General features: G+C 26.2%; 1 pseudogene; it reads left to right on the top strand.

Moving 5' to 3' along the window:
* Positions 1–6: 6 nt before the first annotated feature.
* On the top strand, positions 7–11839 carry LOC119669570 (annotated as a pseudogene).
* The last annotated feature ends 2656 nt before the right edge of the window (positions 11840–14495 follow it).

Genomic DNA, 14495 nt, shown 5'->3' with positions numbered 1-14495 from the left:
AATTCGAAGACTACTGGCCAAGTAAAGTAGTTGACTCTAATTTATTAATTGGCAACCGTTCCAATGCAATAAATTCAGTAAATTGGACTCGCCAACCCACACAACCACCACCAAAGCCAATGAATCAACCAAATATGTCACAAAAGTCATCACATGCAGCTGCCGCTGCAGCTGCACAACAACAACAGCAAACGCTGCTTAAACGCAATGCAGGCGGTGGTGCAAATAGTTTTGCAGCGCAAAATGCAGCAGCGGTAGCCGCCCTACAGCAGCAGCAACAGCAGCCCAATCAGCGTATGCATGCAAATGCCGCATTAACACAAGCAACAGTACAGGTGTGCATCACAATTGGATATAATTTTACAACCAAACAATTTTTAACAATTGGACAAATATTTACTAATAAAAATTCTCTCCTTTTTTGTTTATGTTTTCGTTTGGATGTTTGCGTATTAAATATTTATAACGGCAAAACAAAAGGCATTAACTAACGGTTTATCGAATGGATCATGGATGCCACAACAAAATAACCTGCCATTAATTCACGCTCAAATGTTAGCTTCACAGGTGAGTGATCTTTCTAGGTTCACTTTTTTATGTATTATATATATTTATGCATATGACATTATATAAATATAAATTATATTATAAATTATAATATGTAATTTAATTATGTATTATAAAATTTAATTTAACCGGTTTTAAGATCGGTTATTATTTAACAAAAAAAAATAAATAATTTTTTTTAAATAATTATTTTTTTTGTTTTTTTTAATATTTTTGTTTACATATATTCAAAAAATCTATTAATATAATTATTTTATATTGATATATTAATTTATGAATACATTTGAATGTATAAATACATACAAATTTATAAATACATATGAATTTATAAATATATATAAATTTAGAAATACATATATATAAATTTATAGATATATAAAAATTTTATTTATACATATAACTGCACATGTATAATTATGCATGTATGTATTTACACGTATTCCACATTTTTATTTGTTTTTCTGTATATAATTATATCAATATAGATTTAATTATTTTTATATTATTTATATGTATATATAAATAATAATTGTGCTTAACATTAAATTATCAAGTTTTTAACTCGAAACATTATTATTAATAATGTTTATTATTATTATTAATTATTAATAATTATTATTATTAATAATGTTTTCTAACCGAATAGTTTCAATGTTTTGTTGAGTTAATAAAAATGATGGACGTAAAAAAGAAGTATACATGAAAAAATCTCCAAATAATTTCTAGCTCATTAAATATTGTTTATTTTCGTTTTGAAATTATGCCCATATCTATATAATAATAACATATAGTACACAATAAAGCCCATAACAATGGCGAGTAAATGAATGAAAAAGGAATCTCCTTCGCCCTCCCATGTATTTTTGTTGTGTCTTACACTAAGAAGTTGTCTCCTGCATTTATGCTATTTGGTTTGGGAAAACTGTAATGTATAAATATATATATAAATAACAGTTTTGCGTATATAATTATTTATCGAAATAATTATCGAAGAGACGAAAGCTTTTAAATAAACTGTTATATACATATGCATCAATTAGTTTCTGAAATAATTTTTTACTTATTATTTATTACTAAAATTAATAATGAGTAGTAGTGAGAATGAACACTAATTTAGTATGTAATAGAAACTAAATTAAAAATTAATATTTATAATTTAAAATTACTTTTTTCTAATATAAAATGTTAAATTACATATTTTTATTAATATATTTCTAAACGGCTTAGTTGAGCAATATTAAATAATAAACAACTTTTTATTTTTAATTAGCTTTAGAAAACCATTTTTTTATTTTGTTTGCAACGATATTTCAATTATATTGCATGCATAGTCATCTTCATGGTATATATGATGCAAAATTTTAGAATATATAGCAACAACTTCAATATATAGGATAAAGAAATAATTTTACAATATAATAAATTATTCTTTTATTAAAATTATGAATTATTAATATATTAATTATATTTTTATATTGTTATTGTATATTATTATCTGTTTTTTATATTATACTTATATAAATTATCTTATATTTATATCTTATGTTAATGTATCGATAAATATAATGGTTATATTTTGATTTTACATATATTGTGTGTTTAGATTTCTATAGTTTATCATATGTTAAGTTATATATATTCTATATTGATGTATATTATATATATTCTATATTAAATTTGATTTTAACGTGAATATGACAATAGTGATTATTTTTATTTAATAAAAGCTGTTGTATTTTAATATAGAGAATTTGAAAAGAAAGTAGTGACTACAACAAAAAATCTTTCATATTATTTTATGTATTAAAAAATGTAAAAAAGAATTCTTGTTGTTGTAGTTTACTACTTTTAGAAACCTTTCATATTCTACATTTAGATACGTTTTATATTATATTTTATTGGTTTAACTGTATAAATAAACAAATTTTATACTGTTATTATACTGTTATTAAAAACAAAACACTAATTCAGTATATATTTATAATTTGAATTAACTTTTTTCCGAAAGTAAATTGTTAAATTATATATTTTTATTGAAAAATACTAATAAAGTAAGTTATATTTATTATTATTATAATAAATAATATAATATAATGTAATATTTATATTATTATTTTATATACATATATGTTGTATATCTATATTATTATTTTATATATTCTATATTCTATGTTTGTATATATTCTATATTTATATTATGTTTTATATAAAATATATATATATATATATATATAAACTAAGTTTTTATGCAATTAATATCAAAATATGATACTATTGATACATGTATGGATATATATAAATATACTTTTTTTTTTAATTTTTTGCGGCTAACAACATTTTCAACAGTATAAACAAAACCAATCTATTTTTTTTTGTGTAACACATATGCCAATAGTAAAAAAAAAATTCAAAACAAACTAAATATCCTTTTTTAAATTTTATTTTAAACATGCTAAGAAAAATAATGGGATTAAATCAAATAAATAAAGTTAAAGAAATAGCAAGCAGACAAAAACAGTACACATGCAAACAAATCAGCTGTCTTTAAATAAAGAGGCAATAAACGAAAAAAAAATGGACAAGTATATATGCAGCATTTATTAATGCGCAAGAAGAGTGCGAATATAAGTTTTGCTTCTATCACAATCTGCTCAATTGTTGTTTGGCTGTTCCTACGTATGCAATGTTGTTTGCTAATTAAAAAACTTTCGGCATTTTTATTGTGCTTTAACTGCAACTATAGTACAAACAAAACAGTTTTTATTATTATTTATTAAATCTGTTTTTTTTTTACCATTAAACGCTTTTCAAAATTTAGTAGTTGTTTTAAATAATATACTGCATCCATCATATCAAATTGTTAAATCTTTAAGTCTTTAAAATTATTTTGCGTTGAATTAATTTGAGCAAAATAATAATAAAAAATTTTTTTTTTTATCTATTACTTTGTAACAGTCGTATATAAAAACACATATACGCATCAGTTTGTGCAACTTTAGGTGTATATATATCTAAATTTATATGTATATATATGTATAATTTCTATGATGTTACTAAAAATAGTTTGACCTACTTAATATAAAAAGCCTGACTGCAAAAACTTGTACATTAAAAATTTCTATTTTTTTCTTTTTACAGTAAAATTTATTTTGTTTTTAAATTTTATTTTTATTATTAAATTTAGTAATATTTATGTAAATTATTAACTCTATTTTAAAGGGATCCCGAAATGTTCCATTACAACTTACAATAAAAAGAAGAAGAATCTGATATCCTGGTAATATTTAAAAGTTTGAAAATTTAAAAAAAATTTTCAATAGCATCGTCTATATTATCTCCTAGAATGTGAAAGATAGTTGTTCCATGCGACGTAAGAAATTTTTGAACAATTAAATTATTCACAAATACCATATAAAATTTGGTACAATTGACTCGAGCCTTTATTTAAAATTGTTACAATGGTTCTTGTTTATTGTTATAGATATGAGTTTTCCACATCTTCTCTATCATTGTGATAAATAAATTTAATACGATTTAATACGAATTGGTTAATTTACAAAAGTGTATTCTATGTCATTCGTGTTGATTCAGTATAAAAGTTAAAATAAGTCATATCAACTTACCATAGTCACAGTCGTTGAATATATGTTATATATTTATAGTTATACCACTAACTATCAACAGAAAGGAACGGGCGGTATATATACTATAAAATATTTGTTTAACTAAGTAACTAGCTCACTCATTCCAGAAGTTTCATTATAAAGTCACTAAAAAACAAAGGTGGATTCTGTTACTTATAAACTAGATTACAGAATTATGAATGCAAATTAAGTTAGATTAGATTAGCTGTCAAAAATCTGATGTTATTAAAGGAACAACATTAAATAGGGATTCCTAAAGAGATACTGTTCTAATACCAAGCATTGCCATCATTTACCGATTCGTAGTCTTAAGTAAAACATATAATTTTATAAAACTTGAAATTTATGTTAGTTTTTATAAGCTGTAATTACGGTCACAGGATACATATAGATAGATATAGAATATTTGTTTATGTAAATCATTGTGTTTGAATAAATATTTTACTTTTATTGATTTTTAATTTGTAATTGTTATGAATATAATATAATTTAACATTTTTCAAGTATAATTTTTTTATCCAAAATGGAATGACACTTCTTGGTACAATTATTTGTATATATAAAAAAGATGGTATATAACCAAACATATTCAAACTAATCCAAAAGATCTTATTCTATTTTTTTGGTATTCCCTTAATAAGAAACGTTGTGATCTTCATTCTGAAAAAGCTAACTGACTTTTGTTTGGCAAATAAGTTATATGGTACTATTGATTGAAAGTATACTTTTTTACTGGATAGCAAAGAACCCAGTTATTTCATTTTTTTTAATGCTATTATAGCAATTTAAACTATAAACTAAACTTTAAAACATCTAAATTTGTGTGTATAAAAATATTTAATAAACTAATATATATCTTAAAACTTATTTATTAATATAGAATTAATTATTGTATGTTAAACCTAAAAAAAAAATTATTATTATATAAAAGTAATTATTGTTATATACCTTATAAAATGAATTATTGTCATATAATTTAATAAAAATATGATTTATATAATTTTATTTTAGGCACAACAATCGCATGCAAATTCTCGTGGACAGTATCGGAATCCAATGGATAATCTTGCATTGCTCGGCAATCGCCCGCCATATTCATACAATAATGCTGCTGTTTCAATGCAACCCGTAAATAATCATGCACAGGGCAACCCTCCACCCCCTTTGGTACGGTCGGCTGCTGGGCAAAATCCTAATCATATGTACGTAGATGTAATTTCTATTGTAAATTTGAATTTAAATTGTTTTTTTTTTTAAACTATTCGAAATATTGTTTGATGAAATGTGTTTTTCAAATTTAGTTGTAAAATGATGTCCTTTAATGAAAATCTTGATTTCATTTCATTGTATTTAATATAAAATTGATTTATTTTTATGTTTTTTAAATTTATTATAAGAGTTGAATAATCTTTTTGGTGCTCTATATAGTTTGTGCTTAAATTCTACGATTTATGAATTTTGCACCACTCTTTTTAAAAATTCATTTTATAATTTCAATTGGAACAAAAATTATTTTAAAATTTTTTTGAATTTTTTAATCGGTGGTTGTGCACGCATTTATTAAGTCTTAACAGCTTTTAATTATTTTTTTTTACTATAATTTCAATGTTTTTCTTATTGTTGTAGTCATCTTTTCAATAATTTTTATTCATATGAAAATAAAATATTTAATTTTGATTATAGTATATAGTATCTGCTGCAAAATTTATGCTTTAATTGTATGCAACAGAAATACTGCTGGTAATGTAGAGTAGTATATTTTTCAAGATAAAATGGGTTCAGCTAGAGTTTTTAATACTATAGGCTTTAATGTGCTTAAATATGACCTTAATATTAAATAATGAAATCAAAGAGAGAGACAGAGACAGATAGAGTATTTTTATACTAGGTTATTGTTGAAATTAGTATCTTAAATTTATCATATTAATTAAACAAAAATAAAATTTGCTATTAATGTTATAAAAATATCAAAAACAATATCAAAACCCGTCACAAAATATTAAGTCTTTTGATGTATATAGTATATACTATATATAAACAACTAACTATCTTTGAATATTCAATAAAAAAAACTATTAATAGGTAAATCAATCTAAATTTAATTTTTTAGCAGAAATATTTATTGTTTGAAAATAAGATAAAATTCTTTTACGGTCTCGATATTCCAGAAGTTATACAACTTTGCAAAACCTCGAAAAGCTACTGGTCAAATACCCAAAAATTTCAATTAATAATACACTTATTTCTGTTAGGATTATTTTTAATTGTAGTAAAAAGCATTAGTGTCCTTTCTAGTATTCGAATAGTCTTTAAACTTTACAAAACTTTAAACAATAACGATAGAAAATTTGGACATATAGATCGATCACTAAGATAATCTCTGTAATAGGATTAATTATTTTTGAGGATAAAATAATAGAGACTTAACAGTTAGTAATGATTAGTGAAATTAAATTAAGTAAGAATAATATTTATTCTTTTTAAAAGAAGCTAAACTAATCTTATGGTCCCGACTCTACAATATATCCTATAGCTGCTGATACTAAAAACTTCCAAATAATAATGATCACTAAACTAAAATCTTTAATTTCTATTAAAACTATATTATGCAAAAAGACATATGATGAGTGCTTACCGCACTTTTACGCTCTCTTGGATCATGACCAAGAAAGCGAGTTATGCAAAGAAAATATGCTCACACTTCAATACTGTTTCGACCAACAGTCGAAGATCACAGGTCTTATAACTGTGATCAAAGTTTAATAAAAATTTCTCTTTAGCTTTCATTCTCAAAAAAACGACAATAACTTAAGATACGTCTGACCACATCAAACTTCGTTTAGCAAGACATCCAATTCTTAATGAAATTTCTAAATAAATAAATTTTTCGCTAAGATTAGAGTAAGTACACTTAAAAATTATGATTAGTCTTGTACTAGTATCTTAAAATTAGTATCTGAGAGATAGGAGCTACATAGCATTTTAGAAAGCTTTTACTTCTATATATCTCTCTCTGTTAATCATATTTGCTAATTGCTTTTTATTCTCATAATTCTATTAATCCAAAAGAATTTGTGGATCATTTTCTAAGAACCATTTCTTTTTATTTTCTTTCAATGATTATTCTTTAGATCTCTGTTAACAGGAAGTTATAAATATCACTTCCTTTACACTATATTATATATAGCATAATATCCTACTGTTCATTTATAAGGAAATAATAATTTATTTGAGAAAATAATAAGTATATAAATGAAATTAGGAATTGTATAAGATAATATTTATATGTAATTATCTACTAGCTTATAGAACAATAAAAATGACGAAAAATGTGGTTTCTTTATACAGAAAATATTAATAAACTTAATATAGAAATATATAATATAATAATATTAGAGACAATAGGTATCTATAAAGCAGGGAACATGAAAGGAATTACAAAAAAAATACATGGGTTAGGATGAAGATAGATATTTGGTTATTTTAGAGGGGATTATTTAAGAGTGAGAAAGAATTGCGGGATAGAGAAAAGATAAAATTTAACCATTTACTCGTAATGTAACTGTAAGACAGACTAGTAATCTTAAAAATTAAAAAATATTTTATACAGTTGTGGTTAAAATTCTAGTTTATTTCTTGAATAACAGTTATTACATTTAATCAGTTATAAATAAATTACTTTTAATCCATTTAGCCAGAAAACGTACACTCCATACACTTCTCTTAATACTATCGAAACACTCTGCCTTTGTTCTTTTGTGAATACTTAATTTTTTAAAAATTTAAATTTTCATTTTAAATTATATAAAAACTTAAATCAACTTTGATGATGATGTGTATGTGAATTATCTAATAATTCAATTGTAGATGTCAATAGTTGATTAATAGCACAGAGTTGCATTCTTAGCGCTATATTTATATATAAAAATTGCGTGTAAATTTTGATAATAAATTTTAAATAAACAATTGCATTTTTTTAAATTATACTTTTCAATAATTTTTAAATTTTTAAAATATTTTAATTCCAAAACAATAAAAAACTTGCATGGTTTTGTTTAGTATTAACTGTATTAGTACTGACATTTGCTTTAAATTAATTTTTGTGATTATGAAATATATTTTCAAAATAAAAAAATGTAGAATTAAGGTATATAGAATGAACTACAACATTTGAAAAACATAATTTACAACAAACAATTTCTACTTTGTCGTTTTTTCTGTCAAAACTTGTAACTACCAGTATTGAAATTAAAATCCTTATACCTTTGTTTATCTCTCATCTCCCACTGATAATATATTGAAACAAATACAAAGAAGATATATATTTAATCCTAGATACATTATATATAATAATGCGTGTACAAAAATTCAAATCTCAAAGAGCTCAAATGTAAATAAAAACTTTTTAAATTTTTAAATTTTAAAACTGTAAAATAAATAATAAAAGTAATTGCTTAACAACTTTCAAAATTTAAATTTAATATTTTTGAAATAAAAGTTTTTAAACATATTTCGCATAAATGCAATTAAATTTGAAACATATGTTAAAATGAACAATTTATGTCATAAGAAGTTTAACGTCTGAGACGACGTTTAAAGCGAGAAAAGAGAACTCACAAAGATTGTATATAATGTTTCTAGGTCAAATATCGAGCTATCCTTGCTGCAACAACAAACACCACATCAACAACGACACGTTACTACACCCAATTTAGTACCGCCCCCTACATATCCCAAATCCTCCACAAACAAACCTAATAACAATCTTCCCAATAATCTGTACAATTTCAATACAAATTCTGCCATTGCAGCAGCTACTCCTTCTGATTACTCAAATTTAGCTATTTGGAATCAAATGTCATCGGCTCAGAGACTACTATTAACACAACAAATAAAGAATAATGGTTCATTGTTAGGAGGGAATAATAAAAGTCCATTTCCACCCATTCCCTCACTACCGCTAGACACTGATTTAATTACTATGCTAGATTATAATAGTAATAAAACTAAAAGTACTCCAATCCAACCAAATATACAAGTAACAGCGGGAGCTAATACACGCTTTACAAAACCCTCTGTGCCGCCACTGATACCAGTGAGCAATATAGAAACTCAAAAGCGTTCCGCTACTGCTAGTGGCACCACAAGTACAACAGCCACACGTAATACAACATCGGCTAATATATCTACAGTACCTTTAAATTCATCTTCTGCCTTGGAAGACTTTGAAAAGAAATTCAAAATGACAGATGAAATGAAAGCTGTCGTCCAAAAAGTGCTTTCAAATCCTGATTTGTCGACATACATTCAAACAAATTCTTCAAATACTTTTGTGCCTTTTATATCACCACCAATATCCCCTGCTACCAATGCAGGAGGGGTTTTAACCATTACACCAAGTATTAATGTTACTGTTACATCAGCACAATCGCAACACATGCCTTCAGCTAGTTCTAGACAAAAAAGCGTAATTTGTTCCATAGGCAGCACTGGTCAGAATATACCACCATCGCCTTCAACCTCAAATAGCATTTCTACTCCTTCCCCTTCTCCTACCCGTACTGTTATTAATTCCAAAAATAGTAATAATCATTATACCACCCACCAACAACAACACAATTTAAATTCGAAAACTTGTCGCCAAAATACACCACCCATGGAAGTAATCGATTTATCTTCCCCCCGAAGGTCACTGCAAGCAGCTTCAGCATTCTTTCAACAGCAACAACAACAGCAAGCACAACAAGCAGCAGCGGCGGCGGCCGTAGCACAACAACAACGTCTAGCAGCAGCTGTACATCATTCCCAACAAAATGGTCGCAGTGGATCAGCGGCAGCTAACAATTCGGCTACAATGCATTTACAGCGTCAGGCAGCCATGGCAGTGGCTGCAGAGAGTGTGCAACGTTTGAATGTTATACCCGAAGTACCTACATCCAATATGAGTATACAACCGTACAAAGTGCAAAAAGTCTATGTGGATAATCAACTGGTGCCGTGCATCAATATGAAGGCCTACAATGATTCCGATCAATTAATGACATTAAACGATTTCCAAAAATATTTCTTTTCATCAATACCAATAGAGAACTGCAAGCGATTAATGGAGGCACTGGGACTAGAACTGTATAAAGGCAATAGGTAATATCTAATAATAAAAATTTAAAAGTATTTTACATTACTAATTTAATTTTTATTTCAAGGCGTCAAAGTCAGATACTAATGGAGAACGATCGAAGTCACAATGAAAACATTCCGCTGGTGCAAGTCAGAGACGTTATGAAATATATGACACAATTAACGTTTATGATTCGAAATCAAGAACAACCACCCTCAAAACGTACGCGTATAAGCTAGGAATTGGGTTGGGGAGCACAACATACACATAATACACATGAACAACAGCAACAACATCAACAAACTAAAAATAAATCAACAACAAGCACCACATCTTCCTCAGCACAACACTACGATAGTTCACTTCTTCAACATCATCACCACCACCATCATCATCAGCAACAACAGCAACCACAACAGCAACAAAATCATAGTCAAACATCTGCAATTTTAGCACCGCCACCGCCGCATCCGCATCCGCTTGATATGTTGTACTCCCACAACCGCCACGCCCAACAACAATTACACAACCAACATCACAATTCTACAAGTTCACTCAATCACGGCAAGCACACAGTAACACCAACAACTAAAGCTAGTTCTGCTTTTACATCATCGACGGCATCAAGTTCCACTAAGAATGGACACCACTCACTGCGAAATTCCACAACGGCATATTTACCTACTGCTGAAGGCGCTTCTGCATATAATTTCTTATGCAATTCCGCAGCTGCAGCAGCTGCTGCTACAATGCTTAGTCCACCATTACGCCCAAATTCAACGTTAAGTGCCGTAAATCCATTTTCAAATCCATTTGATTGGCTTGGCGCCACTGCAGGTAACAGTGCAGAAAAACGTCCCGCATCAGCTATTTCTACTACAGTAGCATCTAATAGCAGCAGCACTTCATGTCGTTATAATCGAGCACAACAACAGCAACAGCAACAACAACAACAGCAGCAACAGCTACAGCTACAAAGTAGCACAACTAATAGCACTGATTACGTATCTCATTACAATGCCGAACTGCCACATTATCGCAGTGCTTCGAATGCTTCTGCTTCATCAGTAGCATCTTCATCTTCTGCTGCAGCACATCATAAGCTAAACTCAGTGGCAAATAATGCTACTTCGTCAGCAGCTTTAGCTGCTGCTCATGCTTCATCATTATTTGCAGCGCACACTCACTTTTCTGCACCAGCTATTAACCCGTATCATTTGCAAGCACCAAGTGTGGCAGCCGCAGCCGCAGCTGCTGGCACTCATGGTATGCCTTCACCTACCATTTATCCGCCAACGCCACCGCCGTCTGCACCATGGATACATCCATGGTATACGGGTGATACTTTCTAAGGACATTTAATTACATAAAAGTAAGTTGCACAAAATGGCAAAATTTTAATTAATTTTAGAAAAAATTCTCCAAAGATTGAAGTCATGAATAGAGAAAATAAATTAATTTGTTTTATTTTTATTAAATTATAATTAACAAATTATCATTTTATATGTTGTATATCTGGCATTTTTAATGTTTCGCTATAATTATTTACTATAATTGTAATGTATTTCATATTTTATTTAATTTTAATTTTTTAATTACTATTTGATAAAAAAAAAGATTTAAATGAAACTTTCTATCCATAACAAAAATTTGCCAAAACTAAGTAAATTACGAAATTTTAAATATCATTTCTCATTACAAAGAACTGAATATATATTTATTTAAAAGAGAATTCAAACATTTGTAACAAATAAATAAACTATATGTAAAAATTATAGTTAGTTTAATATGTAAATTAGTAGTTTATAGTAAAAATCAGAAAATATTGATTTAAATTAAATTATAGATTAATTAATATCTATTTACTATATGGAAAACTACTATAAGAAACAAATTTTTAATAAAATTTCGTAAATACAAATAAAAAAATTTGTGGAACTGCTATTGGATATCTAAAAGAAATTAATTGTATTAATTACTCAATAAGAAAATGAAAGAAATGAAATTTCTTCTCACGAAATCTGTTGTAATAAGAACTTAATTTAAGTTACTTTAATCAAAAAAAAAAAATCTAATGACTAAATGAAATTGAAAGATTTTTTATTTGAAAGCACTAAAAAAAATGTTTCAAAAAGGTGTTTATAAACGAAACATATATACATAAATATGTTGACATATTTTTTATTTGATTATAAAAAATATTAAATGTTTGCAATATATTAAATTTGCTAACTATTTATAAGAATAAAGTATTAATTAAATAGCAAAAAAAAAACTATGTTAAAAACATAAAAAATAAATTAAATACTATTTATATATTTGGCGCAAATAATTTAATATTTTATAAAATTTAAATTGAAATTTAAGTTCATGATTTTTTTCCATTTTATGCTTAGAGGAGAAATTATCAATACTTATGTAAAAAGAATTATTTTATCCGTTTTATGGATTAAAATTAAAACTAATATTCTTTCCCAAGATATTCGTATAATTAATTAAGTCAAAAATAAACTACTTAGGTGTATATATATAAAATTTTTTTAATTAAGTCTATGTACAGGCTCGAAATGTTAGTTATAAAAGTATATACTTTTATTTGTATGTAAATAAAGCTCTTTATAGTTAAGTTTTTTTTTATGTTTAATTAATTTTAATTAAACAATTATTTATAAACTTTTTTAACAAAAATGAAAATCAAAGACTAGTTACTAGCATCCATACAATATGTAAGACAATTGATTGAAGCTGATTAACTTATAAGAAATATTTGAGTTAGAAGATTCAAAAAAAAAAAAAACTGAAAATAAAAGAAAATAAATGTAACAAAAAATAAATAAAAATGTTTTATTATTCTAATATTAAAATATTTACATAATGAATTTATAATAGATATTTAAAAATCATTCGGTAACGTTTTGGTCTACTTAAAAAAGTAAGAATTTTATTTTTTCCGCGTTAAGTATGGCAATACTTAACATACAATTTAAGCTGAGTTAACTCAACCACATTTGCTTATCATATTGTCGTCCTTGTGTTCGGCGATAGCAAGAGAATGACAACTATTAATATGCAAACATTTATTACCCTGACTCTACATTAAGTTGACTTTTTGTAAGATTTTAGCACATATTTTTTTTTTCACTAACATATACAAAATTATAGACCAAATTCTAAAATAAAAAACGTATTTGTATTTGAATGTTTAATTCTGGCCAAAGTCTACTCAGTGTAAACGCTCAATTAATAACAGAACGAATTGTATGAGAAAATGGAATATTAAGCTTAATAATGCTAAATTAATGCACAAGAATATAAATTTTATGAATCGAAGCATCAGATACATATATAACTTCTTACACTGATGGAATTCACTTTATACCAACTTTGCAAAATATCTAACTTTGACTGCATGCAATTTTAATTTCGACTATAAAATTTAATACAAGAGAAGTGTAACAATATCTAATATATAGTACTAGTATTAGTATAGTATTATTATATAATACTAAAAATATTTATTACTTATTATTTGTCTTGTTTAGCAATATATACTAAGAATTAAAAGAACGTATGCTGGAGGGGATGAAGTTCAATTGGTGTAGTTTAAGTAGCCAATAACATGTTCAAACACACACTACATAAAAATATAAAGTTTTTGTTATCGTTCAATCTAAAGAATTGCAGGAAATGTAAGAAACCTTTAAGCGTCTAGTCTCTTTCTGTCCGACTACCAGTTTTAAGAAGAAAAGCTTTATTTTTCATGATTGAGTTAACTGTCTCGTAAAATTCGCAAATAACCCATACAACTTAAGTAATGCGTGTATTAACGTTAATTGCATTTAAAAACGAAATGTTTAGCTATTTGCGAAATGTTTAGCTATTATAAATTAATTTACAACTATTCTTATGCATTAGTTATCGTTATTAAATGTATTTTGATTTGATAGTTTTGAAAAATACTATTCTCCACATTATTTGTGTTTTCATAAAATATCAAAATATTGCTTCTATTTAGCATATGGGGGTAAGGGTACCAATATTTATATTGTTTATGAAAAACAATATTTAACAAGCAATGAATAAATACCAGCTGTTTTTATAAGCAAAATATTTCCTTTTTATGTTGGTAACACTTCACATTCAATAATTAAATTTTACAGGGTTGC

The sequence above is a fragment of the Teleopsis dalmanni genome, chromosome 1 (assembly GCF_002237135.1).
Source record: "Teleopsis dalmanni isolate 2A chromosome 1, ASM223713v2, whole genome shotgun sequence".
NCBI classification, from domain to species: Eukaryota; Metazoa; Arthropoda; class Insecta; order Diptera; family Diopsidae; genus Teleopsis; species Teleopsis dalmanni.
The sequence above is the reverse complement of the archived record's forward strand: the minus strand, read 5'-3'. Positions and strand labels throughout refer to the sequence as shown.